Consider the following 27,180-nt stretch of genomic DNA (forward strand, 5'->3'; position numbering starts at 1 on the left):
TAACGCTGGTATAGAGAAGGAGACCCGAAATGACCCGACACTGTCTCGGGTATATGATTTGACGGTGAAGGGATGGCCAGCACATGGCGACTCACTGTTGCCAGCATTCTCATCCAGAAGAGAACAGCTGTCAGTATGCCAGGGGACCTTGATGTGTGGATCCCGAGTGGTAATTCCACCCAAGTTAAGGGATAGAGTGCTCAATGAGCTTCACGAAGGTCATCTGGGAGGGGTGAAAATGAAAAGCCTTGCTAGGGCTTATGTGTGGTGGCCGGGGATCGATCAGCAAATCGAGGACCTGACAAAGAGCTGCTCAGGATGCCAGAAGGTCCAAAATGCACCACCACATGCCCCTCTACACCCATGGGAGTGGCCCTCATCTCCATGGCAGCGGGTGCATATTGATTTTGCTGGTCCATTCATGGACTCAATGTTTTTAATAGCCGTGGATGCGCACTCAAAATGGCCTGAGGTGATCAAAATGTCCTCCACCACCACGGAGAAAACTATTGCAGTCCTACGGACCATTTTTGCCAGGAACGGCTTGCCAGAGCAGATTTGCTCTGATAACGGACCACAGTTTGTGTCCGAAGAGTTTCGAAGATTTATGAAAAGGAATGGGGTAAGGCATTACACATCCGCCCCGTATCATCCAGCCACAAATGGATTGGCTGAGAGGTTCGTACAAACCTTTAAGAAGGCAATAAAGGCTATGTACAATGACAACATTCTGCTGCAGCACAAGGTGGACAATTTCCTGTTCGCCTACCGGAATGCGACACATGCAGTCACCAACCAGGCCCCAGCCATGATGTTCTTTAACCGAAGGTTAAGATCTCGCCTGGATTTGCTCAGACCAAACGTACGAAGAGATGTTGTGAGTAAGCAATTCCAGCACATCCATGAGAAGCCAACAAGGAGCTTCAATGTAGGGCAACCAGTCTTGGCCGGCGACTACCGAACAGAAAAATGGCAGCCAGGAACGATATGCACATGGCAGGGCCCACTAATGTACACAGTGGACGTTGGGGAGAGCATCGTGAGACGCCATGCTGACCAGATCCTAGAGTCACAGGAACAAGTCAACCCCATGCCTCGCCCATACGTACCTGGTGATGAACCCGACGTACAGGTAGCATCTACCCCAGAAACAGTAGCATCGGAAGCTGATGAACCAACCGACGACAGGGGGCCAGAATCGCCTCCGCACCAAGAGCAAGACACTCAGGAAAGGCGCAATCCAGAAAGGATCAGGAAGCCTCCCCAAAGACTGAATTTATAAAAAGACTATTTTCAGCTAATGTTGCATGTTAAAAGTGTTAATTGTAATTAGTTGATATTTAATTGTTAAATGAGTGTTATGGTACTGTTAATCTAAAAGGGGAGGAATTGTAATGTATGTACCTTTAAGGGGAGAACTACTTTTTACAGCTCCTGTATACTGTAGTACCGGCAGTGACCACACCTGTATATAAACCCTGAGTAGTGATCTGTAAAGTTAGTTCTAGAGTAACCCTCATTCAGTAAACACCGGTTGAATTGTTCCCTGCAGTCTGCTGTCTGATTATTGACGGACACAACATTAAGATACACGGATCTAACACCGCTCACTCCCCGTACCCTTTAATATCCCACACAGTCTAATCCCACTCTCCCCCTCACTCCCCGTACCCTTTAATATCCGACCCAGTCTAATCCCAGTCTCGCCCTCACTCCCCGCACCCTTTAATATCCTACCCAGTCTAATCCCACTCTCCCACTCACTCCCCACACCCTTTAATATCCCACCCAGTCTAATCTCACTCTCACACTCACTCCCCGTACCATTTAACATCCCACCCAGTCTAATCCCACTCTCCCAATCACTCCCCACACCCTTTAATATCCCAACCAGTCTAATCCCTCTCTCCCCCTCACTCCCCGTACCCTTTAATATCCCACACAGCCTAATCCCACTCTCCCGATCAATCCCGTACCCTTTAATATACCACCCAATCTAATCCCACTCTCCCCCTCACACCCCGTATCCTTTAATATCCCACCCAATCTAATCCCGCTCTCCCCCTCACTACCCGTACCCTTTAATATCCCACCCAGTCTAATCCCACTCTCCCCCTCACTGCCCGCACCCTTTAATATCCCACCCAGTCTAATCCCACTCTCCCACTCACTCCCCATACACTTTAATATCCCATCCAGTCTAATCCCACTCTCCCACTCACTCCCCATACCCTTTAATATCCCACCCAGTCTAATCCCACTCTCCCACTCAGTCCCCGTACACGTCAATATCCCACCCAGTCTAATCCCACTCTCCCCCTCACTCCCCGTACCCTTCAATAACGCACCCAGTCTAACCCCACTCGCGGACTCACTCCCCATACCCTTTAATATCCCACCCTGTCTAATCCCACACTCCCCCTCACTCCCCATACCCTTCAATATCCCATCCAGTCTAATCCCACTCTCCCCCTCACTCCCCGTACCCTTTAATATCCCACCCAGTCTAATCCCACTCTCCCCTCACTCCCCATACCCTTTTATATCCCACCCAGTCTAATCCCATTCTCCCCCTCACTGCCTGTACCCTTTAATATGCCGCCCAGTCTAATCCCACTCTCCCGCTCACTCCCCGTACCCTTTAATATCCCACCCAGTCTAATCCCACTCTCCCACTCACTCCCCACACCCTTTAATATCCCACCCAGTCTAATCTCACTCTCACACTCACTCTCCATATCCCACCCAGTCTAATCCCACTCTCCCTCACTCCCCGTACCCTTTAATATCCCACCCAGTCTAATCCCACTCTCCCACTCACTCCCCGTACACTTCAATATCCCACCCAGTCTAATCCCACTCTCCTCCTCACTCCCCGTACACTTCAATATCCCACCCAGTCTAATCCCACTCTCCCCCTCACTCTCCATATCCCACCCAATCTAATCCCACTCTCCCCCTCACTCTCCATATCCCACCCAGTCTAATCCCACTCTCCCCCTCACTCTCCATATCCCACCCATCTAATCCCACTCTCCCTCACTCCCCGTACCCTTTAATATCCCACCCAGTCTAATCCCACTCTCCTGCTCACTCCCCGTACCCTTTTATATCCCACCCAGTCTAATCCCACTCTTCCCCTCACTCCCCGCACCCTTTAATATCCCACCCAGTCTAATCCCACTCTCCCTCACTCCCCGTACCCTTTAATATCCCACACAGTCTAATCCCACTCTCCCCCTCACTCCCCGTACCCTTTAATATCCCACCCAGTCTAATCCCACTCTCCCCCTCACTCCCCACACCCTTTAATATCCCACCCAGTCTAATCCCACTCTCCCCACTCACTCCCCGTACCCTTTAATATCCCACCCAGTCTAATCCCACTCTCCCGCTCACTCCCCGCACCCTTTAATATCCCACCCAGTCTAATCCCACTCTCCCCCTCACTCCCCACACCCTTTAATATCCCACCCAGTCTACTCCCACTCTCCCCACTCACTCCCCGTACCCTTTAATATCCCACCCAGTCTAATCCCACTCTCCCGCTCACTCCCTGTACCCTTTAAATTACTTAGCACCTCCTTCCACCCTGCAACAGTAAATATATAAATAATCAGAGTAATTCATTATATCTGAGGGGATAAAATTGAAAGTAACTAAGTGGAGGATAGCAACATTAAAGGGATCAAATTAAATTAGTTAAAAATCTGGTGTGCATATATGATTGAATAATAAAAAGGAGTAAGGGGGCTACTAAACCAGAAACACGTCTATACGGTAAGGAGAAGTAAAATACTGGGCCAGCGAGGCGCGTCGCCTGCAATTCCTGCGCCACGTGGGAACTCCAGGACGCTTCAAAGCTGTGGGTTAACCACGTGTGCAGGAAGTGCCTCCAGTTGATCAAGCTGAGGGTTTCTGGATGTCAAGGCCTTGGAGACGGTGCAGAGGAGATTTACTGGAATGGTGTTGGGGTGAGGGACTTCAGTGATGTGGAGGGACATAGAGCAGAAAAGGTTAAGAGGCGATGCGATAGAAGTGTTCAAAATCATGAAGGGTGTTGATAGAGTAAATAAGGAGAAACTGTTTCCATTGGCTGAAGAATTGGTAACCAGAGGACACAGATTTAAGGTGATTTTACAAAAGGCCAGATGAGGAATCACTTTTTTTACACTGGAACGCGCTGCCTGAAAGGGCGGTGGAAGCAGATTCAATAATAACTTTCAAAAGGGAATTGGATAAATACTTGAAGGGGAAACATTTGCAGGGCTGTGGGGAAAGAGCGGGGGAGTGGGACTGATTGAAGAGCTCGTTCAAAGTGCCGGCACAGGCACGATGGGCCGAATGGCCTCCTCCTGTACTGTATCATTCTATAATTCACAAACAGTTTGACCCCTGGGAACCCCCTCACCTGTCTCTCAGTCACACATCCCACATTTTAAGTGACCTGGAAAATTTCTAAACCCTGCCTTTTAAAACGGTGAATGGTTTCAATTTTCTTTGCGAGGAAATTCCTGTCCATGATATTTTATTTGTTTGATTCTGTACACAGAGGAAATTAAACACCATAAAGTTTATCTTTGGCCTTTATTTGTGAATGAGCCAGTAATTAGATACTGTGACTTGTTAACAAGTGCCGCCCGGTCCCAGAACCCCGGTGACTGCTGATGAACATATAAAGTGACGTCTGCAGGAGAATGTCACAATCCCGGTGCAATATTCCATGCACTTCCTGCAGTTTCACCTTGCACTGTCCCTGTCTGAGGCTCGTCAGTAACTTATCCCAAATACCCTCTTGCATCATACATGCAATTACTCTCAAACTATTACAGAATGTTGCAGCACATTCCAGTGATGTCACAGGGTGATTTCAAGGCTAACTCAGTCCGGCCCTGTTAGTGGAATTTACCGCCTGGGTAAACATTGCATCAGAGGTGTGAGCTGCAAAGAATTGAAATAAGAATCAAACTGGTTGAATTTAATCTCCATCCACAATATTTATTGGCCTGTTGCAATTGTCAAACAGCAACAACAATTGCATTGATTTAAATTTTATTGTTGGGTCTTCGCAGGAGGTGTTCACACACATTGAGTCAGAGGAGGTGTTCACACTCCGAGTCACGGGAGGTGTTCACACTCATTGAGTCACAGGAGGTGTTCACACTCCGAGTCAGAGGAGGTGTTCACACTCCGAGTCACGGGAGGTGTTCACACTCATTGAGTCACAGGAGGCGTTCACACTCCGAGTCAGAGGAGGTGTTCACACTCCGAGTCACGGGAGGTGTTCACACTCCGAGTCACAGGAGGTGTTCACACTCCGAGTCAGAGGAGGTGTTCACACTCCGAGTCACGGGAGGTGTTCACACTCCGAGTCAGAGGAGGTGTTCACACTCATTGAGTCACAGGAGGTGTTCACACTCCGAGTCACGGGAGGTGTTCACACTCCGAGTCACAGGAGGTGTTCACACTCCGAGTCACGGGAGGTGTTCACACTCATTGAGTCACAGGAGGTGTTCACACTCCGAGTGAGAGGAGGTGTTCACACTCCGAGTCACGGGAGGTGTTCACACTCCGAGTCACAGGAGGTGTTCACACTCATTGAGTCACAGGAGGTGTTCACACTCCGAGTCAGAGGAGGTGTTCACACTCCGAGTCACGGGAGGTGTTCACACTCCGAGTGAGAGGAGGTGTTCACACTCCGAGTCACGGGAGGTGTTCACGCTCCGAGTCAGAGGATGTGTTCACACTCCGAGTCACGGGAGGTGTTCACACTCATTGAGTCACAGGAGGTGTTCACACTCCGAGTCAGAGGAGGTGTTCACACTCCGAGTCACGGGAGGTGTTCACACTCCGAGTCAGAGGAGGTGTTCACACTCCGAGTCACGGGAGGTGTTCACACTCCGGGTCACGGGAGGTGTTCACACTCATTGAGTCACAGGAGGCGTTCACACTCCGAGTGAGAGGAGGTGTTCACACTCCGAGTCACGGGAGGTGTTCACACTCATTGAGTCACAGGAGGTGTTCACACTCCGAGTCACGGGAGGTGTTCACACTCCGAGTCACGGGAGGTGTTCACACTCCGAGTCACGGGAGGTGTTCACACTCCGGGTCACGGGAGGTGTTCACACTCCGGGTCACAGGAGGTGTTCACACTCCGAGTCAGAGGAGGTGTTCACACTCCGAGTCACGGGAGGTGTTCACACTCATTGAGTCACAGGAGGTGTTCACACTCCGAGTCAGAGGAGGTGTTCACACTCCGAGTCACGGGAGGTGTTCACACTCCGAGTCACAGGAGGTGTTCACACTCCGAGTCACGGGAGGTGTTCACACTCCGAGTCAGAGGAGGTGTTCACACTCCGAGTCACAGGAGGTGTTCACACTCCGAGTCAGAGGAGGTGTTCACACTCCGAGTCACGGGAGGTGTTCACACTCCGGGTCACGGGAGGTGTTCACACTCATTGAGTCACAGGAGGCGTTCACACTCCGAGTCAGAGGAGGTGTTCACACTCCGGGTCACGGGAGGTGTTCACACTCCGGGTCACGGGAGGTGTTCACACTCATTGAGTCACGGGAGGTGTTCACACTCCGAGTCACGGGAGGTGTTCACACTCCGAGTCACGGGAGGTGTTCACACTCCGAGTCACGGGAGGTGTTCACACTCCGAGTCACGGGAGGTGTTCACACTCCGAGTCAGAGGAGGTGTTCACCACTCCGGGTCACGGGAGGTGTTCACACTCCGAGTCAGAGGAGGTGTTCACACTCCGGGTCACGGGAGGTGTTCACACTCCGAGTCACGGGAGGTGTTCACACTCCGAGTCACGGGAGGTGTTCACACTCCGAGTCAGAGGAGGTGTTCACACTCCGAGTCACGGGAGGTGTTCACACTCCGGGTCACGGGAGGTGTTCACACTCCGAGTCACGGGAGGTGTTCACACTCCGAGTCAGAGGAGGTGTTCACACTCCGAGTCACGGGAGGTGTTCACACTCCGAGTCACGGGAGGTGTTCACACTCCGGGTCACGGGAGGTGTTCACACTCCGAGTCAGAGGAGGTGTTCACACTCCGGATCACGGGAGGTGTTCACACTCCGGGTCACGGGAGGTGTTCACACTCCGAGTCACGGGAGGTGTTCACACTCCGGGTCACGGGAGGTGTTCACACTCCGAGTCACGGGAGGTGTTCACACTCCGAGTCAGAGGAGGTGTTCACACTCCGAGTCACGGGAGGTGTTCACACTCCGAGTCACGGGAGGTGTTCACACTCCGGGTCACGGGAGGTGTTCACACTCCGAGTCAGAGGAGGTGTTCACACTCCGAGTCACGGGAGGTGTTCACACTCCGAGTCACGGGAGGTGTTCACACTCCGGGTCACGGGAGGTGTTCACACTCCGAGTCAGAGGAGGTGTTCACACTCCGAGTCACGGGAGGTGTTCACACTCCGGGTCACGGGAGGTGTTCACACTCCGAGTCACGGGAGGTGTTCACACTCATTGAGTCACAGGAGGTGTTCACACTCCGAGTCAGAGGAGGTGTTCACACTCCGAGTCAGAGGAGGTGTTCACACTCCGAGTCACGGGAGGTGTTCACACTCCGAGTCACGGGAGGTGTTCACACTCATTGAGTCACAGGAGGTGTTCACACTCCGAGTCACGGGAGGTGTTCACACTCCGAGTCACGGGAGGTGTTCACACTCATTGAGTCACAGGAGGTGTTCACACTCCGAGTCACGGGAGGTGTTCACACTCCGAGTCACGGGAGGTGTTCACACTCCGAGTCACGGGAGGTGTTCACACTCCGAGTCACGGGAGGTGTTCACACTCCGGGTCACGGGAGGTGTTCACACTCCGGGTCACGGGAGGTGTTCACACTCATTGAGTCACAGGAGGTGTTCACACTCCGAGTCAGAGGAGGTGTTCACACTCCGAGTCACGGGAGGTGTTCACACTCATTGAGTCACAGGAGGTGTTCACACTCCGAGTCAGAGGAGGTGTTCACACTCCGAGTCAGAGGAGGTGTTCACACTCCGAGTCACGGGAGGTGTTCACACTCCGAGTCACGGGAGGTGTTCACACTCATTGAGTCACAGGAGGTGTTCACACTCCGAGTCAGAGGAGGTGTTCACACTCCGAGTCACGGGAGGTGTTCACACTCCGAGTCACGGGAGGTGTTCACACTCCGAGTCAGAGGAGGTGTTCACACTCCGAGTCACGGGAGGTGTTCACACTCCGAGTCAGAGGAGGTGTTCACCACTCCGGGTCACGGGAGGTGTTCACACTCCGAGTCAGAGGAGGTGTTCACACTCCGAGTCAGGGGAGGTGTTCACACTCCGGGTCACGGGAGGTGTTCACACTCCGGGTCACGGGAGGTGTTCACACTCATTGAGTCACAGGAGGTGTTCACACTCCGAGTCAGAGGAGGTGTTCACACTCCGGGTCACGGGAGGTGTTCACACTCCGAGTCACGGGAGGTGTTCACACTCCGAGTCAGAGGAGGTGTTCACACTCCGAGTCAGGGGAGGTGTTCACACTCCGAGTCAGAGGAGGTGTTCACACTCCGAGTCAGGGGAGGTGTTCACACTCCGGGTCACGGGAGGTGTTCACACTCCGGGTCACGGGAGGTGTTCACACTCCGGGTCACGGGAGGTGTTCACACTCCGGGTCACGGGAGGTGTTCACACTCCGGGTCACGGGAGGTGTTCACACTCCGGGTCACGGGAGGTGTTCACACTCCGGGTCACGGGAGGTGTTCACACTCCGAGTCACGGGAGGTGTTCACACTCCGGGTCACGGGAGGTGTTCACACTCCGGGTCACGGGAGGTGTTCACACTCCGGGTCACGGGAGGTGTTCACACTCCGGGTCACGGGAGGTGTTCACACTCCGAGTCAGAGGAGGTGTTCACACTCCGGGTCACAGGAGATATTAGCAGGGGTGAGAGACAGAGAGATGGAGAGAGGCGGAGAGACACAGATGGAGAGACGGGGAGGTTTACAGATTAGATTCGGGTCTCGATGGTTGAAGGCACGGCCGACAATGGTTGTGTGAACTGGGTGAGCGATGGGTCATCTTTTGGGAGGATGTTGCCGAGGGGCAGCGGGTGGATGAGGAATAGCAGAGCCCAAGGATGGATCACACAGGGGTTCGGGGTTCGGGATCCATACCTATATTCAGATGTGATTGCTGAATTAATTTTAATCTTTTTTAATTACAGAAGTTCTGTATCATTAAGCTGGAGATGCCGAGAGCCTGAATAATGCTGTGCAGCATCAGTACAATACAATACAATACAAATCGCTTTATTGGCATGATAAGGTACATCTTATGTTGCCAAAGCATCAAAATACATTTATGGTTGAACACATAAACGCGGTTCCATTCATACAGTGTATAAACAGGTATATCCCTGAGTTTATAAATATATTATAGTAACTGCAACATGTCCCCAGCACAGTTAGAATTCCTCTACTGTGTCAGGGTCAGAGGATCAGCAGGTTGGCTCACTGCTGTCACAGTGGGGGCCATTTAATGCAAGAAACTTACTTTCACAAGGATCGTTCCGCTTCTCTCTCTCTCTTCCTCGCTGTCTTTCTCTGTCTCTGTCTCTCCCTCTCCCTCTCTCTGTTTCTCTCTCTCTGTCTGTCTGTCCCTCTGTCAGTCTCTCTCTGTCTGTCTCTCTCTGTCTGTCTGTTTCTCTCTCTCTGTCTGTCTGTCTGTCTCTCTGTCTGTCTCTCTGTCTGTCTGTCTCTCTCTCTCGGTCTGTCTCTCTCTCTGTCTGTCTGTCTCTCTGTCTGTCTATAGTAATCACAGAATCACAGAATCACAGAAACCCCACGGTGCAGATAGAGGCCATTTCGGCCCATCGAGCCTGCACCGACACATATCCCACTGTGGTAAACCACGTTCACTATCGTATCACTGTTAGTAGTTAGCACTGTTCACCACTGTTCGTTATAACTGTATCACTGACCACTATTGTATCACGGTACGAGGTCGCCTCTTGCCACACTGCTATACCTGGGATGACCACCGCCGACTCCGCCTTGGCTCCACCCACCAGGCCAGGTATAAAGGTGAGCGACTGACTGGTATTCCTCCTGCTTGGATCGGATCACCCACGAGAGTGGGCTCTGTTATTTAGTCAATAAAAACCTTTAGTCACCTTCGTAACTCTTCGCCTTTTATTGGAGGAATTGATAGGTATATCAATTTTATTGACTAAATTTAATGATGTCCGACAACGAGTCACAACCGGCGGAGGAGCCACCAGCGCAGCTCCCAGGAGCACAGCCACACCAGCCAGCTTGGCTGCGAGCCCTCAGACCGCCGTACCTGGACCTGAACCCACGAGCAGCAAACTCAGCCGCAGACTTTAAACACTGGCTGGTCTGCTTCGAATCATACCTGAGAGAATCCAGCGTCCCTCAGGCATCCAAACTAAGTGTCCTGCAGGCGCAACTGAGCCCGAGAGTATACACTCTCATCGAGGACATGACTACCTACGAGACCGCCATCAACCTGCTGAAACAGAAGTACCGGACCCCGGTAAACTACATGTACGCTAGGCACCTCCTAAGATCACGGCCGCAACAGCCAGGAGAATCAGTAGCCGAATTCTCACAGGCGCTATATGCACTCGCCAGGAACTGTGACTTTAAATCGGTGTCGGCAGCCGAAAATACTGAAGATAATATCCGCGACGCATTCCTGAAAGGCCTACGGTCCGAGTACTCACGGCAAAGACTGCTGGAAGCTAAAGACCTCAGCATGGAAAAAGCTGAAGCCCTCGCTATCTCCCTGGAAGTGGCCCACCAAGATCAGGAAGCATTCACCAGGTACTGCTCGCGACCCTGGGACTCGGGCCCGACCCCTACCACAGCACCCTTCCCAGCGCCGCCCCCGGGACCTACCTCTGCGTCGGCGTCCCGGACCCGACCGGCCCCGCCACCCCCGGCACCGGCCCCGACATCGGGCATCCGCGATCGGGCCGCCGGCTGTTTTTTTTGTGGCCAGGAGAAGCACCCGAGGTCGCGCTGCCCAGCCAAGAACTCCACATGCAGAACCTGCCTGAAGAAAGGCCACTTCTCCAAGGCCTGCAGGAGCGGATCCTCAGAGGCCAGCAGTGCCGCATGCGAACTATGGGGGCGGCCATCTTCGTTTAGGGCAACTGAGGCCAGCATCCCCACACATGAGTCATGGGGGCGGCCATCTTTGTTTAGGGCAACTGAGGCCAGCATCCCCACACATGAGTCATGGGGGCGGCCATCTTTGATTAAGGCAACCGACCCCAATAGTGCCTCATGTGAGCTACGGGGGCAGCCATCTTCTCCGTCATTTTGCCCTACCTCGTGGGAGACGCCATTTTACTCACCACGCCCGACCGCCTCGCCCGCAGATGACAACGACTCGCTCAGCTACACACTAGCTTCCGTCACCCTGGACCAAGCCCGCCCGCACCATCTGTCCAAGTCAATGATGGACATCAAAGTGAACGGCCACGCCACGACCTGCCTGTTCGACAGCGGAAGCACGGAGAGCTTCATCCACCCAGACACGGTGAGCCACTACTCCCTCTCTGTCCTACCAACGCGCAGCCGAATCTCGATGGCATCGAGGTCCCACGCCACGGACATCAGCGGCTACTGTGTCGTGACCCTGTCGGTTAAGGGCATGGAGTATAAAAACTTTAAACTCCTCGTCCTCCCCCATCTCTGCGCTGCCGTCCTACTAGGGCTGGACTTCCAATCCCACCTCCAAAGCGTAACCCTAGCATACGGTGGACCCCTCCCCCCACTCACAGTCAACAACCAGCAAACGTTAAACCGCCCACCGCGTAACACCTGCAGCCTCTCCACCCTCAAGGTCCCGCCACCCTCTCTGTTTGCTAACCTTACCCCTGACTGCAAACCCGTCGCTACCAAGAGCAGGCGGTATAGCGCCGGGGACAGAGCCTTCATTAGCTCTGAGGTGCGGCGCCTCCTGAAAGAGGGCATTATCGAGGGGAGCAGCAGCCCCTGGCGTGCCCAGGTCGTAGTCGTAAAGACCGGCGATAAAAACCGCCTGGTCATCGACTACAGCCAGACCATAAACAGATATACCCAGCTGGACGCATACCCCCTCCCCCGCATATCTGACATGGTCAATCAGATTGCACAGTATAAAGTATTCTCGACCATCGACCTGAAGTCGGCCTACCACCAACTCCCTATCCACCCTGAGGACCGCCAGTATACCGCCTTCGAGGCGAATGGGCGCCTATACCACTTCCTTAGGGTCCCCTTCGGTGTCACTAATGGGGTCTCGGTCTTCCAAAGGGAGATGGACCAGATGGTTGACCAGAACGAACTGCAGGCTACATTCCCCTACCTAGATAACGTCACTATCTGCGGCCGCGACCGGCAGGAACATGACGCGAATCTGGAGAAATTCCTCCGTACGGCCCAACGGCTGAACCTCACCTACAATAAGGAGAAATGCGTGTTTAACACCACCCGCCTTGCCATCCTCGGCTGCGTAGTGGAGAACGGAATCATCGGCCCCGACCCAGAAAGAATGCGCCCCCTCATGGAGCTACCCCTCCCCCACTGCCCTAAAGCACTTAGGAGAACCCTGGGGCTTTTCGCCTACTATGCCCAATGGGTACCCAATTACGCGGACAAAGCCAGACCCCTCCTGAAAGCCACTTCCTTCCCCCTCACGGAGGAGGCGTGCGCGGCCTTCTCCCTCATTAAGGGAGACATAGCCAAGGCCACGATGCACGCAGTGGACGAGTCCATCCCCTTCCAGGTGGAGAGCGACGCATCCGACTTCGCCTTAGCCGCCACCCTAAACCAGGAGGGGAGGCCAGTGGCCTTCTTCTCAAGGACCCTACAGGGCCCCGAGATCCGACATTCGTCGGTCGAGAAAGAGGCCCAGGCGATCGTGGAGGCAGTACGGCGCTGGAGGCACTACCTGGCAGGCAAACGATTTACCCTCCTCACCGACCAGCGTTCGGTGGCTTTCATGTTTAATAACAAGCTGAAGGGCAAAATCAAGAATGACAAGATTTTGAGATGGAGAATCGAGCTCTCCACCTACGATTATGAGATCTTGTACCGGCCAGGCAAGCTGAACGAATCCCCTGATGCCCTTTCACGAATGACATGCGCCAGCGCGCATATCGATAGGCTTCAGACCCTCCACGACCAGCTCTGCCACCCCGGAGTCACCAGACTCTACCATTTCATTAAGGCCCGCAACCTGACCTACTCCATCGAGGAGGTCAGGACCATGACCAGGAACTGCCAGACCTGTGCGGAGTGCAAACCGCACTTCTATAGGCCGGACCGAGCAAGCCTGATCAAGGCCACCCGCCCCTTCGAGCGCCTGAGCATCGACTTTAAGGGGCCCCTCCCGTCCTCTGACCGTAATGTGTACTTCCTCAACATCGTTGATGAGTACTCCCGTTTCCCCTTTGCCTTCCCCTGCCCCGACATGACCAGTAGCACGGTCATCAAGTGCCTGAATGCCCTCTTCGCCTTGTTCGGGTTCCCGAACTATATACACAGCGACCGGGGCTCCTCCTTCATGAGCGAGGAACTCCGGCAATTCCTCCTAGAGAGAGGTATTGCAGCAAGCAGGACCACCAGCTACAACCCCAGAGGTAACGGTCAGGTGGAAAGAGAGAACGCGACGGTATGGAAGGCCGTCCTCTTAGCCTTAAAGTCTAAGGGCCTCCCAACCTCCCGCTGGCAAGAAGTCCTCCCGACAGCGCTGCACTCCATCCGGTCATTACTTTGCACGGCCACTAACACCACCCCCCATGAACGAATGTTCGTTTTCCCCAGGAAGTCGACTACGGGAACCACTCTACCAACCTGGCTGACCGCCCCGGGGCCGGTCTGGCTGCGGAAACACGTGAGGGCCCATAAAACGGACCCCCTGGTCGAGAGGGTGAACCTCCTGCACGCCAACCCCCAGTACGCCTACGTGGCGTACCCAGACGGGCGGGAGGACACTGTCTCCCTACGAGACCTCGCACCCTCAGCCGATCCGGAAACACCGCCACCACCCCCCCCAACCCCAGCCCAGGTAGACGGCATGCCGGAACCCCACGAGCCCTCGCCGACCACGCAAACACCAGCATCAACACCGGATAAGGCACCAGCACCGGATAAGGCAACACCACCGCTGCGGCGATCGGAGAGGCTTACGAAGCCTCCGGACAGACTGACCTACCAGAATTGGTAGTACACTTCACCCCGCCGGACTTAATTCTAAACAAGGGGTGAATGTGGTAAACCACGTTCACTATCGTATCACTGTTAGTAGTTAGCACTGTTCACCACTGTTCGTTATAACTGTATCACTGACCACTATTGTATCACGGTACGAGGTCGCCTCTTGCCACACTGCTATACCTGGGATGACCACCGCCGACTCCGCCTTGGCTCCACCCACCAGGCCAGGTATAAAGGTGAGCGACTGACTGGTATTCCTCCTGCTTGGATCGGATCACCCACGAGAGTGGGCTCTGTTATTTAGTCAATAAAAACCTTTAGTCACCTTCGTAACTCTTCGCCTTTTATTGGAGGAATTGATAGGTATATCACCCACCCAATCCCCGTAACCCCTATACCAACACATATCCCACCCTATCCCCGTAACCCCATGTATTTAATCCCCCTAACACTAAGGGTCAATTTTATCATAGCCAATCAACCTAACCCGCACATCTTTGGACTGTGGGAGGAAACCGGAGCACCCGGAGGAAACCCACGCAAACACGGGGAGAATGTGCAAACTCCACACAGACAGTCACCCGAGGCCGGATTCGAACCCGGGTCCCTGGTGCTGTGAGGCAACAGTGCTAACCACTATGCCACCGTGCTGCCCGGCAGACAGAGAGAGACAGACAGACAGAGAGAGAGACAGACAGACAGAGAGAGAGGCAGAGAGAGAGAAACAGACAGACAGAGATACAGACAGAGACAGACAGACAGAGAGACAGACAGACAGAGAGAGACAGACAGACACAGAGAGACAGAGCGACAGATGTAATGCTTAAGTTATCCACCAGATGGAGCCAAATATTAAGGGTTCAGATTCACCAGTTTTTAAGGTAATGGGTCATGTATTCAATGTCCTGGTACACCAATTTATGTGGTAATGTGGCATTGCATTATGGGTATGACTCAGAGGTGAATCCTCCACAGTTGCTTCTGCCCTGCATGCACATTTTATATGTCCTTTTTTCCCACATTTGTGGCACTTTTCCTCCAGGAACCTGCATTCCCTCACCAGGTGATCGCCATTGCATCTATAACATGCCTTTACATGCTCACGTTGTGGCTTCTGACGCATATTTAACTTGTGCACAACAACCTGACCTGCAACTTGCTTTGTAGTAGCCCAGTCGGAACCTTGAATTTCTTTTACATCCCGGTTTGCTGTCTCTATGGCTTGAGCAAGTTCCAATGCTTTTTCATACATAAGCCCAGTCTCAGACAATAATCTCCGCTGCATTCGATCATCCATTATCCCGCAAACTAGCCTATCTCTCAGCATGTCTTTCAGGTTGTTGCTGTAATTGCAATCATGTGCCAATTTTCTCAACACCGCTACATAATCCAATACAGTCTCTCCCGGTTTTCTGTTCCGTGAATTAAATTTGAAACGCTGTACAATCTCACTCGGTCTGGGATTGAAATGGTCCTTCAGCAAGGCCACTAAGTTAGCAAATGCTCTGTCGCCAGGCTTTTCAGGACTGCATAAGTTTCTCATTAAACTATATGTCTGACTTCCCACGGAAGTGAGCAAAATAGCTCTCCTTTTTCCGACATCATTTATATCATTTGCTTCAAAGAAATCCATCAGCAACTCACAGTACTCATCCCAGGTCTGCGTCCGAACATCAAAAGCAGAGATCTTTCCTACCGTAGCAGCCATGATCCTCTATTCAGTGCTCTTTTTAAAAAAAAATTCTTCGTCAAGATGTGATCTGTTGATCCTCGTCGCCAATATGTGATATCCGAGTGGTAAGGTCAGAAACTGAGAGAAGCGAGATATAAGGAACAAACCCAACTGTTTATTTACCCAGTGTAGCAGAGAAACATCTCTTACAGGCTGCAAGCAAAGCACACAATTCTCACTGCACGATGGCAAGATGGAGGATTCACCTCTGAGTCATACCCATAATGCAATGCCACATTACCGTATAAACTGGTGTACCAGGACATTGAATACATGACCCATTACCTTAAAAACGGGTGAATCTGAACCCTTAATATTTGGCTCCATCTGGTGGATAACTTAAGCATTACATCCCAGATTACTATACTGTCTGTCTGACTCTCTCTGTCTGTCTGTCTGTCTGTCTCTGTCTGTCTGTCTCTCTGTCTCTTTCTCTGTCTGTCTCTCTGTCTCTCTCTCTCTGTCTCTCTCTCTCTGTCTGTCTCTCTCTGTCTGTCTGTCTCTCTCTGTCTGTCTCTCTCTCTCTCTGTCTGTCTCTCTCTGTCTGTCTGTCTCTCTGTCTGTCTGTGTCTCTCTGTCTGTCTCTCTGTCTGTCTCTCTGTCTGTCTCTCTCTGTCTGTCTGTCTCTCTGTCTGTCTGTGTTTCTCTCTCTGTCTGTCTCTCTGTCTGTCTCTCTGTCTGTCTGTCTGTCTCTCTCTCTCTCTGAGTGCTACCATTAAGGAGAGGTAAATCCTGCCAGGGTTCCTGCTCCTGATCACCGTTCAGTGGAAGGTATGTGTGGCCACTGGATGAACTCCCGGGCAATGATAGCAGTACGGCGTTGGGGTTTTCCATGAGGGTCCTGACGTTTCAGGTCCTGAACTTCATTTTAAAGGGTGGAAGATGCCTGTGCGTGAATTCTTTTAACGTGGGGTGGCCGTTGCACACCAGCTACCACACGGGCTTGACAGAGCAAGATCTTGGTCCAATGGCAAGGGGATTCAAGATGATTGGAGACCAGGCTCTGCTACATCGGCCTAGCACAAGCATACTCCTACTGTCCTCCTCCCTCCTTCCCGCAGGTCCTCTCTGCCTGGGTTTCATAGGATGCATTGTGGTCCTCCCGAACTCGCTGTTGGCCCATGCCACACCTTCCCTGGGCCCTGACCCCGCTGCTGGTCCATGCTGCGCCACTCCTGGGCCTTGATCTCACTGCTGGGTTCATCCTCGCTCTTGGGTCCCAGCCTCGGACATGTCTCTCACAGGATTAAATTAGCACCGAGATCCAACAAAAAACTCGTGACCTAAAGACCAGGTGGTGGATGGAGGACACACAGGAGATCCAGCAACTTGCCGACAACCATGGCATGCGTGGATTCTTTAGCGCAGTCAAGACCATCTACGGCCCAAGCACCCAAGGTCCTACCCCACTACGGACCAAGAACAGAGAGGTACTCATCAAGGACAGAGAGGCAGTCAGCGCCCGATGGAAGGAGCACTTCGAAGATCTCCTTAACCGAAACGCGAGTGTCCTCAACTCCATCCCGCAGCATGCTATCTACCACCATCTCAGCACAACCCCAGCCTGGCATGAGGTCGAAAAGGCCATCCGACAACTGAAGAACAACAAGGGCTCAGGGGCAGATGGAATCCCTGCCGAAGCACTAAAGCATGGTGGAGAAGCACTACTGGCGTGAATTCATGAACTCATTTCTCTTATCTGGAAGGAGGAGAGCATGCCAGGGGATCTCAGAGATGCTGTAATCATGACCATCTTCAAGAAAGGTGACAAGTCCGATTGCAGTAATTACAGAGGAGTTTTCCTGCTGTCTGCCACACGGAAAGTCATCGCAAGAATCCTCCTCAATCGCCTTCTTCCAGTGGCTGAAGAGCTCCTCCCAGAGTCACAAGGCGGATTCCGCCCACTAAGGGGCACAATGGACATGATCTTCAACATGCGCCAATTACAAGAGAAATGCAGGGAACAGCACCAACCGCTGCACAGGGCCTTCTTTGACCTCACAAAGGCCTTCGACACTGTCAACCGTGAGGGATTATGGAGTGTCCTCCTCAAATTCGGCTGCCCTCAAAAGTTTGTCACCATCCTCCGTCTGCTTCATGACGACATGCAAGCCGTGATCCTGACCAATGGTTCCACCACAGACCCAATTCATGTACGGACCGGGGTCAAGCAAGGCTGTGTCATCGCACCAACGCATTTCTCGATCTTCCTTGCTGCAATGCTCCATCTCACCCTCAGTAAGCTCCCTGCTGGAGTGGAGCTAATCTACAGAACAAACGGGAAACTGTTCAACCTCTGTCGCCTCCAGTCCAGAGCCAAGGTCGTCCCTTCCTCTGTCAATGAATTACAGCATGCAGACGAAGTTTGCATCTGTGCTCACTCGGAGGTCAAACCCCAAACCATCGTTAACACCTTCACCGAAGTGTATGAGAGCATGGGCCTTACACTAAACATCCGTAAGACAAAGGTCCTCTACCAACCTGCCCCCGCCACACAGTGCTGACCCTCGATTATCAAAATCTACGACAAGGCCTTGGACAACGTGGACCACTTTCCATACCTCAGGAGCCTACTGTCAACAAGGGCAGACATCGATGATGAAGTCCAACACTGCCTTCAGTGTGCCAGTGCAGCCTTCGGTCGCCTGAGGAAGAGAGTGTTTGAAGACCAGGACCTCAAACCCAGCACCAAGCTCATGGTCTACAGAGCAGTAGTGCTACCTGCCCTCCTGTATGCTTCAGACATGGACCATGTACAGCAGGCACCTCAAAGCACTGGAGAGGTACCACCAACGCTGCCTCCGCAAGATCCTGCAAATCCATTGGCAGGATAGGCGCACCAACGTCAGTGTTCTCGCTCAGGCCAACATCCCCAGCATCGAAGCTCTGACCACGCTCAATCAGCTCCGATGGACAGGCCACATCGTCTGCATGCCTGATACGAGACTCCCAAAACAAGCGCTCTACTCGGAGCTCCGACACGGCAAGAGAGCCCCAGGTGGGCAGAGGAAACGCTTCAAGGACACCCTCAAAGCCTCCTTGAAAAAGTCTAACATCCACACCGACAACTGGGAATCCCTGGCCCAAGACCGCACAAAGTGGAGGAGAAGCATCCGGGAAGGCGCTGAACACCTCGAGTCTCTTCGCCGGGAGCAAGTGGAAGTCAAGCGCAGGCAGCGCAAGGAGCGCACGTCAACCCAAGCACCCCACCCACCCGCCCCTTCAACCACTGTCTGCCCCACCTGTGACAGAGACTGTAGGTCCCGCATTGGATTCATCAGTCACCTGAGAACTCATTTTTAATGTGGAAGCAAGTCATCCTCGGTTCCGAGGGACTGCCTAAGAAGATGAAGAAGTGAGTGAGTGAGTGAGTGTGAGTGTGTAAGTATGAGTGAGTGAGTGTGAGTGAGTGAGTGTGAGTGAGTGAGTGTGAGTGAGTGTAAGTGTGTGTGAGTGAGTGGGTGTGAGTGAGTGTGTGTGAGTGTGTGTGTGAGTGAGGGAGTGAGTGTGTGAGTGTGAGTGAGTGTGTAAGTGTGAGTGAGGATGTGATAGTGAGTGTGTGATTGTGTGTGAGTGAGTGAGTGTGAGTGAGTGTGTGTGATTGTGTGTGAGTGAGTGTGTGTGAGTGAGTGCGAGTGAGTGGGTGAGTGTGTGCGAGTTAGTGCGAGTGAGTGGGTGTGAGTGAGTGAGTGTGTGAGTGAGTGAGAGTGTGAGTGAGTGGAATGTGAGTGAGTGAGTGTGAGTGAGTGAATGTGAGAGATTGTGAGTGTGAGTGAGTGAATGTGAGTGTGTGTGAGTGAGTGAGTGAGTGAGAGTGAGTGAGTGAGAGTGAGTGAATCAGTGTGTGAGTGAGCGTCAGTGTGTGTGAGTGTGAGTGAGTGTGTGAGTGTGAGTGAGTGTTAGTGAGTGAGAATGAGTGTGAGTGTGTGTGTGAGTGAGTGAGTGTGAGTGAGTGTGAGTGAGTGAGAATGAGTGTAAGTGAGTGTGTGTGAGTGAGTGTGAGTGAGTGTGTGTGTGAGTGAGTGAGTGTGAGATTGTGTGTGTCTGTGAGTGTGTGAGTAAGTGAGTGTGTGTAAGTGAGTGTGAGTGTATGTGAGAGTGAGTGAGTGTGAGTGATTGAGTGAGTGTGAGTGTGTGAGTGAGTGTGTGGGAGTTTGTGTGTGAGTGTGTGTGAGTTTGTGTGTGCGAGTGATTGAGTGAGTGTGAGTGAGTGTGTATGTGAGTGAGTCAGTTTGAGTGTGAATGAGTGAATGAGTGTGAGCGAGTGTGAGTAAGTAAGTGTGAGTGAGTGAGTGATTGTGTGTGTGTGAGAGTGAGTGAGTGAGCGTGTGTGTGAGTGAGTGTGTGAGTGAGTGTGCGAGTGTGAGTGTATGAGTTTGTGTGTGTGTAAGTTTGTGTGTGTAAGTTTGTGAGTGTGTGAGTGAGTATGTGTGTGTGTGAGTGATTGAGTGAGTGTGAGTGTGAGTGAGTGTGTGAGTGAGTGAGTGTGAGTGAGCGAGTGACTGATTGTGTGTGTGTGTGAGTGAGTGTATGAGAGTGAGTGTGTGAGAGTGAGTGTGAGTGAGTGAGTGATTGAGTGTGAGTGAGTGTGAGTGTGAGTGAGATAGAGTGAGTGAGTGATTGTGTGTTTGTGTGTGAGTGAGTGTGTGTGTCTGAGAGTGTGGGTGTGTGAGTGATTGAGTGTGTTGTATCCATGTGTTAATGGAGACACGGAATGCAGGAGTTGGTTTAACAGGTGTTTACTGAACAAAGTCTGGAGGTGAACTAAAAGATACAAGACGCTATACAGGCTTATATACCCGAGTGGTCACTACCGGTATTACAGTACACAGGAGCTCTTAAAGGTACATACACTACAATTCCTCCCCTTTTAGATAATTAGTACATAACATTTTAAGTAATCATTAATTAACATGTTTACAAGAACAATAATCTACACATTTGCTGCAGTTAATCAATTATAAGTCAGTCTCTCTGGAGGCTTCCTGACTCGGTCCGGATAACGCCTCGTGGTGTAGTAGTTTTCGGTGGTGTAGTAGGTTCTTTTGGCAAGGTCGATTTGGCTTGAATGTCAGTGTCGGGTTCATCTGGTTCCAGTATCACCGGATCGGAGGTAGATACTATGGGTATCTCTGCTTCATTATTAGGCGTATAGAGTTGTGGTGTAGGTTGTCCCTTTTCGGATGACTCTATGATCTGGTCAGCATGGCGCCTTATTATGCTTTCTCCAATGTCCACGGTATACATCAGCGGTCCTAGTCGTGTGCAAATAGTTCCAGGCTGCCATTTCTCGGTACGGTAGTCCCGGGCCAAAACTTGTTGACCTATCTGGAAGGTTCTAGTTGGCCTTTCATTCATGCCTTGAAATTGCCGGTTCTCTACGTCCCTTCTGATGTTTGGCTTGATCAAATCCAGCCGGCATCTTAGTCTTCTATTGAAAAACATCATGGCGGGAGTTTGGTTTGTAACCACATGTGTTGCATTCCTGTACGCAAACAAGAAGTTATCTACCTTATGTTGTAGATTTATGTCTTCATTACCCATGGCCTTTATGGCCTTCTTGAAGGTCTGGACAAACCTTTCAGCTAATCCATTGGTGGCGGGATGGTATGGGGCGGATGTGTAGTGCTTAACCCCATTGTTTTTTAAGAACTTCCTGAATTCTTCGGACACAAATTGCGGTCCATTATCAGAACAGATCTGTTCAGGCAGCCCATTCCTGGCAAATATGGTCCTTAATACTGTGATGGTTTTTTCCGTGGTGGTGGAGGACATCTTTATTACCTCTGGCCACTTGGAGTGTGCATCAACCGCGATTAAGAACATTGAGTCCATAAATGGACCAGCAAAGTCGATATGTACCCTTTGCCATGGAGATGAGGGCCACTCCCATGGATGTAGAGGGGCTTGTGGTGGGGCGTTTTGGACTTTCTGGCATCCTAGACAGCTCTTGGTCATTTCTTCGATGTCTCCATCGATACCTGGCCACCACACAAACGCTCTGGCTAGGTTCTTCATTTTCACTCCACCCAGATGCCCCTCGTGAAGCTCCTTTAGCACTTTATCCTGGAGTTTGGGTGGAATCACCACTCTGGATCCACACATCAAGGTTCCTCGGCACACTGACAGCTGTTCTCTTCTTTGCGAGAATGCTGGCAACAGTGGTTCGCCATGTGCTGGCCATCCCTTCACCGTTAAATCGTAGACTCGTGAGAGAGTCGGGTCATTTCTCGTTTCCTTTTCAATGGTAGAATTTGTTACTGGTAGACATTCCACTATGGTTGAGTGGAACATCTCCACTGGGTCCACTGTAGGTGCCTCTTCTACCATTGGCAACGGTAGGCACGATAAACCGTCAGCATTCCCATGCTGTTTTGATCCTTTGTATTATATGTCATATTGGTGTGCCCCTAGGAAAAGGGACCACCTCTGTAGCCTTTGCGCTGTCATAATGGGAACGCCCTTTTTAGGGTTGAATATGGAGACAAGGGGTTGATGGTCAGTCAACAAGGTAAATTTTTGTCCGTGTAGGTAATGGTTGAATTTCTTCACTCCCCACACCAGGCTGAGTGCTTCCCTGTCGATCTGGGCATAGTTACGCTCAGCTGAGTTCAATGAGCGTGACGCAAAAGCTATCAGCCGCTCCAAGCCATCAGGGAATCTATGCGATAATACCGCTCCTACGCCGTAAGGGGATGCATCGCACGCCAGTCTGATTGGCAGTGATGGGTTGTAATGAGCCAACACTTCCTTGGACGTGATCAAGCCTTTGCATTTATGGAAGGCACGTTTACAGTCTTCGCTCCATTTCCAAATTACTCCCGTTTGTAGCAGTGCGTTAAGAGGGTGCAGAACAGTTGACAAGTTCGGTAAAAATTTATGATACTAATTTATCAATTCCAGGAACGACCTTAATTGTGAGACATTTTCAGGTGCTGGGGCTTTTATGACCGCTTCAATTTTTTCAGGTGATTTATGCAACCCTTCTTCGTTAATTATATGGCCACAATATGATATTTGTTTCTGGAAAAATTCGCACTTGGGGCGATTTGCTCGTAGGCCCCGTTCTCTCAGCCTAGTGAGCACCTGCTCCAAATTGGCAAGGTGCTCGTTGTCGTTTTCTCCTGTTACAAGGATGTCGTCTAGGTAGCATTGAGTCCCCGGAATCCCTTGCAGGACTTGCTCCATAGCTCTTTGCCAGATAGCTGGAGCTGATGCTACTCCGAAAACCAGTCGATTGTACTGGTACAGGCCTTTGTGTGTGTTTATCGTGAGATACTTTTTAGAGGCCTCCTCAACCTCCATCTGTAGATATGCCTGTGCCAAGTCAATTTTGGTGAAACGTTTCCCTCCGGATAGTGAGGCGAAAATATCTTCTATCCTCGGAAGAGGATACTGTACTGTGTGAAGGACCGGGTTTACAGTCACCTTGAAGTCCCCACAGATGCGAATTTTTCTCTGTTCTTCAGATTTATCATTATTCAACGTTTTCTTCATGACCGGGACGATGGGTGTTGCCCACTCGCTCCAATCTACCTTGGATAACACGCCTGCCTTTTCCAAATCCTCCAGCTCTGCCTCGACTGCTGGACGAATTGCGTATGGCACCAGCCTTGCCTTAAAAAACTTGGGAATTGCTGCATCTTCCACTTTTATTGAGTCAAGATTCCTAGTTCCTGTTGAAACACTTCTTTGGCGTTGGCCAAGATGTCTTTTAATCGTTCAGGTATGACATCATCATCATTTTTTTTCTTACTGGTCACCGTCAGTGCCTGAATGGAGTGCCAGCCTAAACGTATCTTCCTGATCCATTCACGTCCCAACAGTGGTGGACCACCATCTTGCAGAACGTATAAATACAACTTCTGTATTTCCTTGCCGTTGTATACAACAGGCACCCTTATTTTCCCTCTGGGGTATACTTTCTGCCCCGTATATGTCTTCAAGATAATGGATGTGTCTTTCAAAGGTATATGCGGAAATAGCCGCTCGTAATCCCATCGATTTATGATGGTCAGAGCTGATCCTGTATCTAGCTCCATTTTAACTGGGGACCCCGCTATCATGAGGGTAACCCAAATGGTCTGGTAATCTTCTTTGGCAATTACATTATGTAATTTGAGACAGCTTAGTCTCTTGTTTCTGGAGTCGCTATCGCTCTTCTGGTCTTCGGAGCTACTGTCCGTCATCATTTGTACCTTTCTGTACTTTTCCTTATTGATTTTTTTTCTGTCAGTGGATTTTTTGTTTCCAGATCGGCATACACATGCAATGTGTCCCATCTTTCCGCATTGCCTGCATGCTTTGTCCTTGAACCAGCAGTCCCTCTGGTCATGGGTGGATCTGTCGCAGCGATAACATCTCTCGAAACCCCGTGTCATTTCATGGGTGCCGAAGTCCTGTGGCTTTTGCTGTATCTCTGCAGCTGCTCTTGCTGCTGCTTCATATGATACAGCCACACTGAAAGCCTTGTCCAGTGTCAAATCTTTCTCAGAAAGTAGCCTTTTCTGTGTTCCTTCACTTAGGAGACCGCAGACGAATTTGTCTCATAGAGAATCTGCCAGTCCTGCCCCGAATTGGCAGTGCTTTGACAGCTTTCTTAATTCGGTGAGGTAATCAGCGTTACTTTCATTCTTGTGCTGATTCCTCCTTAAGAATTTGAATCGTTCCGCTATCAGCAGCGGTGTTGGGTTTAAGTGCTCCTGTAGGGTATCAACAATCTCCTTAAAATTCTTGTCCATCGGTTTGGCTGGAGTGATTAAGTTTCGTAACAGCCTGTATGTCCTTGCGCCCATCAGATTTAGAAGTACCGATGCCTTTTTATCATCCTCTACTTCATTCGCTGTGCAATATACCTCCACTCTTTCCACATATGTGGTCCAATCCTCTATATCACTATCGAAAGCAGTAATATTGCCAGTCTTAGGCATCCTGAAAATCAAAAATGGCGCCTTCCCGCGCTTTCCTTTCTTCCCTGCCGAGAAAAAAAATAGCGCCTCCCGCGCTATCCCGCCGCTGCTGACAATGCTGTTCTCCGTGGTTTTTATTTACACAGATATTTTTATTAGTTGGAGACTCGTTCCCGCCGGACTCTCTGGGACTTTTGCTTGGTCCGAACGCTGACGTGCTTTGCAGCGCCGGCCGTCTCCCGAGTGCTCCACCCTCTGTCTCTGTTAGCCTCCGCCTTCCGACTCGCTGCTCGGCCCCACTGCAGAGCCACTCGATTGAGCCCCAGCACGCCACCCAGGAAGGATTAGTGCAGTACCTGCCACCAGCCCGGCTAGCTGGTGAAACCACAGTTTTTTTTTTTCTTCGACCTTCGTCTGAGAAATCGATCTCCTTGAGATGCTGCCGAATTGCAGGTAAGTCCGTTTCCAATTCGTCGCCACTGTTGTATCCATGTGTTAATGGAGACACGGAATGCAGGAGTTGGTTTAACAGGTGTTTACTGAACAAAGTCTGGAGGTGAACTAAAAGATACAAGACGCTATACAGGCTTATATACCCGAGTGGTCACTACCGGTATTACAGTACACAGGGGCTCTTAAAGGTACATACACTACAGAGTGAGTGTGAGTATGTATGTATGTGAGTGAGTGAGTAAGTAAGTCAGTTTGTGAGTGAGTGTGAGTGAGTGAGTGTGAGCGAGCGAGTGTGAGTGAATGAGTGTGTGTGAGTGAGCGAGTGAATGATTGTGTGCGTGCGAGAGTGAGTGATTGTGTGTGAGAGTGAGTGTGTGTGAGTGTGAGTGATTGTGTGTGAGAGTGAGTGTGTGTGAGTGAGTGAGCGATTGAGTGAGTGTGAGTCAGTGTGACTGTGAGTGAGTGCGAGTGAGTGAGTGTGAGATAGAGTGAGTGATTGTGTGTTTGTGTGGGTGAGTGTGTGTGTGAGAGAGTGTGTGTGTGAGAGAGTGTGTGTGTGAGTGAGTGAGTGTGAGAGTGAGTGAGTGAGGGTGTGAGTGAGTGAGCGAGTGTGTGAGTGTGAGTGAATGAATGAGGGTGTGAGTGAATGATTGGGTGTGTGAGTGAGTGTGTGTGTGAGTGTGAGAGTGAGTGTGTGTGTGTGTGTGTGAGAGTTTGAGTGTGAGTGTGAGTGTGTGAGGGAGTTAGTGTGAGTGAGTGATGGTGTGTGTGTGGGAGTGAGTGAGTTTGAGTGTGTGTGTGAGTGAGTCTGAGTGAGTGTGAGTGAATGAGTGAGTGTGTGTGTGAGTTTGTCTGTGTGAGTGAGTCTGTGTGTGTGTGAGTTTAAGTGTGTGAGTGTGAGTCTGAGTGAGTGAGTGAGTTTGAGTGTGTGAGTTTGAGTGAGTGAGTGAGAGTGAGTGAGTGTCTGTGTGAGTGTGTGTGTTTTTGTGTGAGTGAGTGTGTGAGTGGGTGTGTGAGTGAGTGAGTGAGTGTGTGTGTGAGCATCCGGGAAGGCACCGAACACCTCGAGTCTCTTCGCCGGGAGCAAGCGGAAGCCAAACGCAGGCAGCGCAAGGAGCGCACGTCAACCCAAGCACCCCACCCACCCGCCCCTTCAACCACCATCTGCCCCACCTGTGACAGAGACTGTAGGTCCCGCATTGGACTCATCAGTCACCTGCGAGCTCATTTTTAATGTGGAAGCAAGTCATCCTCGGTTCCAAGGGACTGCCTAAGAACAAGAAGAAAAAGTGAGTGAGTGTGTGTGAGTGCATGAGTGTGAGCGAGTGAGTGCGTGAGTGAGTGTGAGTTAGTGAGTGAGTGTGAGTGATTGAGTGTGTGTGATTGTGTGTGTGAGAGAGTGTGTGTGAGTGAGTGAGTGTGAGTGAGTGTGGGTGAGTTTTAGTGTTAGTTTGTGTGTGAGTGCGAGTGAGTTTGTGTGTGTGAGTGAGTGTATGAGTCTGAGTGAGAGTGAGTGATTGTGTGTGTTTGAGGGTGTGTATGTGAGTGTGTGTGCGTGAGTGAGTGTGTGTGTGAGTGAATGTGTGAGTGTGAGTGAGTGTGTGTCTGTGCGTGAATGAGTGAATACCAAATTGTCAGACTCGTACATTCAGGTTAAAACAAATAATCAAATTTATTGACAAGAAAGGAAATTGCACAGAAAGCATAAAGATATAAGTTACTTGACGTAATAAAACTCACTACACACTTGGTTTGAGTATAAAGCAAGGCTTTAATCAACTTGTTTCAGAACATGGAGGTCTAGTTGTATTTCACCAGTTCCTTGTCTTACAAAATGACCCTGAGCAAGCTGGGCCCACGCCCGAGTATTTATA

The sequence above is a fragment of the Somniosus microcephalus genome, chromosome 6, assembly GCF_052327205.1.
Source record: "Somniosus microcephalus isolate GS21.2 chromosome 6, FLI_Smic_1.0, whole genome shotgun sequence".
Lineage (NCBI taxonomy): Eukaryota > Metazoa > Chordata > Chondrichthyes > Squaliformes > Somniosidae > Somniosus > Somniosus microcephalus.